Genomic DNA, 6,109 nt, shown 5'->3' with positions numbered 1-6,109 from the left:
TGGAACTGAGAGTTCACTTGATGTGTTGAGGCAGAGTTTCGTTAGTAGATGGGTATCTCAAACAGTTCCTCAGAACAGAACTGTTTTCAGAGATGAGGAGTTGACCAAGGTTGTAAAATGTGTGTGCAAGCTGCTTCCTCTCCAGTAGGTTTTCTACCCAATTAATCTGTAATAGATGGGAATGGTAATGTTTTTCAGTCCCCCACTGGCAAGGAAGTGGGATTTATGGGAGTAAGAAGCATTATGTAGTGCTTAGACCATGACTGTGGTCAATGTTAACTGGTTCTGTTTAAGAACTGTTTTTCCAGAGGAACATTGCCTTTTTCTTCCTCCAGTGTCCCTGCCTCTACAAGCCTTTAAGAAATAAATGCTAGTGTAACTCTTACACATGGAAACTCAAATAACTTCAGACAAGCTGATTAGAAAGAAGATGAGGAAATACTGAGAGGGGAGAGAGCTGTAGTAACTTCTTTTCTTGGCTGAAGCTTATAGTCAAGTGTCTGATTTACATTCAGTTTGAACAGATGCATACAACACTTATTGTTTCTAAAACTGATTACTTCAGTGAATGAGCACACGTTTAGTTCTGTCTGTCTTAAGCAACTGTCAGAGAATGTTTATATTCCTTGTATGTATAGGACTTTATTTTTGCCATCTAAATAACTCTGATTTCACATTTTTGTGTTCTCTTGATCATATGGAAGCTAGTTCATTTCTTCAAGTGCTGTAAGCATCCTTTGTTTTCCACAACCTAGTTACCATATTATCTCTTTACATACATTAAAATGATAATTGATGTCTATAAGAGTCTCTTTAACTTTACACTCTAATTCCAAAGTATTACTCACAAGCCTTTTCCATGGGGAAAAAAAAATTAAAAGGAACTAAAAATAAATATAAAGCCACATGGCAGGTATTTAAATGTCAGTTAGAAGAGTGGAAATGATACAGGGGTTTGGTAGTCAAGGACTCTTCCATGGTCTGCCCTACTGCGGGGGTTTGTAGGTTGATGGTTCAAGTGATCAGTATTCCTTTCTCAGCCACAATCACTAAGCCTCAGGTAATGGTGCTGCATCAACTCCTTTTGGAAGGGAGCCGGAAGATTGCTACATCATAGACAGCACGTAGTTATTTTTAGCAATTGGCTTGGTCCAGTGGAGATCAAGCGTTAAAATGAAATCTACTGGATATTTAAGGATGTAATAATTAACAGAACATGTGTATTATTTGATCCAATAGAATGTTAATGTCAAAACTTCCTAATGGTTCATTAAACTACCTAGGACAGTGTGAAAATACTGTAAAGGTATCAAAATACTGATTTGCTCAAGGGACTATTGTTCAATTCCAATGTAGTGTAACATAATACTCTGTCTAAGATAAGTAATTATATAATTATCTTTGGACTTTGAGTGCTGTCCTACTTGAGAGATATTAATGCTTCCTTTGGGAAAAATAATTTGTTTCACTAATGCCGTAAGTCCTATGCATTTGATTACAGCTTTTTCCCTAATACACAAAATGTTTTTATTTAAACATATTGATGTTTTTGTCTTGTGCCTTGTGCTACACTACTGGCTTTTACTAAAAAAAAATGCACTTTTCTATTTTTTGGTAGATTTTTCAAGATGGAATCTGTGAAATTGGGTTGTTGAGGAGAAATGGTTGACATGGTACCGAAAGGCTCGTACTGGTTTTAGAACCACAAATATAAGTAGTGCTAATAATTTGTATTGAATAAGTAAAGAGCACAGTTTGCAAAGACCTTTCACTGCTGCTCTTGTTCCTCCCATTTGTTTTCCATGATGGAGAGTCAGAGTCCTAAATGCTGTTGAGACTGACTTCACAGGCTGTGGCTCTATCAGTGTTAGGACATCTCTGTGTTACAACATCTCGTTTCAACAATTAAAATGTTCTCTCTGTGGTCCAATCCTGCAAACACAGTTGTATTTACAGAGCTAACACATATTGCAGACCTGCTCACATGTTTATGATAATAAAAAATAGGCTACGGTAATTTACTCTGAAAATCTTTTATGCCGTTAACTGTTCTTTCAAGTTAGTACAGAGCAATAGGCATATGAGTCTGTTTAATGAAGGCCCATGTGTACATATGTTGAAAAGTGAAAGAAAAGGGGTTGGTGTTTAAAAAGTATCACACACTTAGTATTTCAGTTGTGCATCTCAAAAGGAAAACAAAGCATCTTTTAAAAACTCTCAATTTTGAAATATTTTCTGCTTCAGAATGGGTGCATTTGTATTACAAAGAGCTTCATTATTCACTGGGTGGCATAAATCTCTCTTCACTTTTAAAGTTTCTGGAGAGTAGCAGATTGGATGAGATGCTTTTTTCCAAAGAAAACATTTAAAATAATATATTTTCAGTGAAAGCCTGGAACAAACTAGATTGACACCTTTTACTCATAAGAAGAGCATTAAATGAAGTCATAATCTAAAAATGCAGCCACAGTATGTAGGTGGTAAACAGTATCTGTTGTTTAAGCTTGTGGTTAGAAAACTTATAAATACAGAGCTGTAGCAGCTTTGTTAACATGATGAATTTTATGCTGCCTTGATATGTGATCATTTAGAATACATGTATTTATTGTAAATATGTGTCTTGTCTAAAGCTGAAGAACACAACACCATAATTCCAGTCATAAATTGTAGTTGACAGAATAATAGCCAGAAACCTTAAGATCCTTCCTCATTTTTCTTTTTCCAAATCTGCCTGCTGAATTTTCTGTCTCTGGCATAGTTTTATTATCTTCAGAAAATAATTAACCAGTTATTTCTTTAAGTGGCACACTCCTCAATGACTTGGTTGACAGTCTGTAGGAAGAAAATTCTGTAAATGCAGAGAGCTTCTTGAAGAGGTCTGTGCTTTATTTTCAGGATTTACAGTAGATTCATTAATAATGCTCTTGAACACTGAAAGTGGAAGAAGCAACTTTAATAGTTGCTTAATCAGGTTAGTAGAAGGTAATAAATTTCAAGTAGTAATGTATTCTCATAGCTAAACATTAAAAATATATTTTTATTTCAAGCTGAGGTTGGTGTGTCCTGACAGAGGTTTTCCTGTGCAATATTCTTTTTTGCCTGGCCTGTAGGTACTAATGGGCTGCAGTGAAATGAAACAGAATGATTTCCCTAAAGATTTTTAGTAACAGAGGAAATGATACAAGTAAATCTCTGTGACCTAGAACAAGATATTAAAAATCTGCAATATTGCTACTATTGCTTTAAAAGGAGCTATGGAAAAATAGCAAAGCAGAAATTGTCTTGCAGTTAGTAAGTGCTAATGATAAACTGTGCTACTGTAAAATTGTATTGTGTTGTCCTTCATTACCACCCAAAGGAAGAGGAATATGAACTTTTCCAAGTCAATTTGTGACAGGAATTTTTGAGGCTTTTTTGGTGGGGAAAGTTTTGAAGTCTTTCTGAGGTCACAAAGGTCTAAGATGCGTTAGCTATTGTCTCAGGCTTTTGGTTCTGTAGCAGCCATACGTCACTAACAGTCATAGCAGGATGATTTCTGGGATTCTGAGCAGGAAGAAATTTGTTACAGGCTGTTGGACTGCTGGCATGCTGAGGAAGATGAGGGTAAGTAGTGTGGTGAGGCGATTGATTATCGGATGTATATAAATTTGTGTTGTTCAATATAAAGGCAGAAAATCCGTAAAGCCCTTTTTCAGCTGAGACTGGACGTTCAGGTCCCTTCCTGCTTTATAGTAGTAGTTAAGGTAAGAATTTGACATCTTTCATGTAGTCTGACCTGTGAAGGTTTATATGCCAGAGAAAGGCATCAGCTCTTGAAAAGGGCATAAAATCTAATTATGTTTTGATAGAATATTTCAATAGCCAGTATACCCTCTGCAGAAAGAGCATGTCTGTTTGGTGGATAGAATTTGACTTCAGTTTTCACATCTGGGAGAATAAGAGGGGATGGCTCTACAAAGAAGTTAGTAGTATCTTATGTTTTCCTGCTGGAATGCATTTGAAAGTAAAAGAAAAAAAAAGCCTTTAATATTCTGCAATGAAGTGCATGGATTGACTTCCTAAAATCTTGTGTTATACCTGCCTTCCTTAGTCCCCTCTCAGATTTGCAATCTTCTTCTAGGAAGGAGATAAACTTTTATTACAGATTTGTTCATTGATCTACATACAGGTAAATCCCCTGCTTTCTTTGTACACTATTGATTGTGCTTCCGAGGTGAGTGTCACATTTTGTCGCTTAACACACTATGTTGAGTTGGTATCTTGTGTTCAGTTCCCTGTCCCTTATGACCCTGATGCCTTTTTCAGTCAGTAGCTTTTCACTGTGATGTTTTCCCAGTGTATGGCTTGTTTCTCCAAGGTATAGCATTGTGTTCTTTTCCTGGATGTATAACCTGAGATTTGGCTATTAAAAAATAGTAAAAGTTTTGAACAGTATGCTTTATCATCTGTTCCAGAACTTTTATGTGATAGCCTAGTTCTTTTGTTTATCACAGAATCAGCTGTTGAGTTGTCCACAAATAAAATTGTCAGTGAGTTTATACATACTTACACGCCTTTGAAGAAAATGTGAAATAATCTTAAACCTGGTAATGGTCTCAGCTCTCTAGGTACTCTACTGAAATACAACTCCCCTCTATTTGTGAGATTTGTTACTTACGGATTTCTCAGATGAAGAAAACATAATCTTAACAAAAAAATGAGGTAAATGGGAAACCTTTCTAGCCTATCCATTCCTACCCGGCTGGGTTTTCTTGTATTTTGCCCTGGGTAATTCAGACTGCTCTGCCTACAAATAACATGGTAATTCTCCACATTCTCCTTCAACACTAGTGCAACATAAGGCCCTTCTGATCCCTTGGGCTTTAGTGCTGTTTCGGTTCCCTAATACTAAATTAATATCAGTAGTAAACATTGTTCTTCCAGAGTCCTTGGTGGGGAGCTGTCCAAGGCTGCTGTTTACAAAGGTTGTATTTTGGTTGATGATGACTGAAAATGTCATCAGCTGCAAATAAACTATGATTTTTTTGCTTCTTAATGCTGTCAGATCTGTATTTAAATTGAAGGGCACTCACAATTTCTACTTGCTTTCTAGCCTGTTCTCACCAAGTATATTTAATATTTTTATGCGAGGATGGCTTTAAGTTTGCATGGTATGCAGAGGAACTCTTATTTTCTGTCTCTTTGTTAAAAAACGCGGCAGGATTCATTAGCTTTGTGCTAAACTATGTGCAAAGGTAAATGTGAAAAATTCCGCATGTTTTAATTATGGATTGAAAACACCTCTTCTCTCTAAGTTCTGTGTGATTTTGAAGCAGGGAGTCCTTAATGGAATTTCACCAATGACATGCAGAAAGAAAAATGAAAAATTCAAGCTGCCTCTCCTGGCTTCTCTATCCCAATTCAGATTGTACTGGGAACTTCAGCTGGCAGCTTCCAGCACGAGGGAACTGCAACAGGCAAATTAAAATTCTTACACTAGAGCAGTGTTGGGACTGATTTAGCTGGTTCTTGGCAGTGGTCCTCCAGGTCATGCACGGTTGGCTGGAGGCATCCAGACAAGTGTGTGTGCGTAATTCCCCACTTCAGCATCTTTCCTCCATGCAGGAGCCCCTCACCTCCCTCCTGGGAGTTCCCACAAGATAATTTCTGGGTAACCTGTGTTCTCCTTGGCTTTTGTGCACCATGTAAAGATAATAGAATAAGCCAGAGCTGGACTGTGACCTCTTCCTACATTCTTTCAAATGTTTCTTAACACTGCTCAAGCATGATAAATCTCTCGTAACAGCATGGCAGAGAAATTGGTTAAGAAATGGAGCTCTGGTTCCAGCTACACAGCAATTTCAGCACATGCACGTGAGTGAGACAGGCTATTGAGCAACTTCAAGTGTGGAGAGGGATGGATGGATGGATGGATGGATGGATGGATGGATGGATGGATGGATGGATGGAAAGAACATGCTAACATGTATCAGTGTGAGCAGCAGGACTAGGGAAGTGATTCTCCCCTTGTATTCCACATGGGCAAGGCCACACCTTGAGTGCTGTGTCAAGTTTTGGGCCTCTCAGTTCAGGAAAAACAATGAGGTGCTGGAGCATGTCCAGAGGAGGG

This window comes from Coloeus monedula (assembly GCF_965178545.1).
Source record: "Coloeus monedula genome assembly, chromosome: 3".
NCBI classification, from domain to species: domain Eukaryota; kingdom Metazoa; phylum Chordata; class Aves; order Passeriformes; family Corvidae; genus Coloeus; species Coloeus monedula.
Note: the sequence above shows the minus strand (reverse complement) of the source record.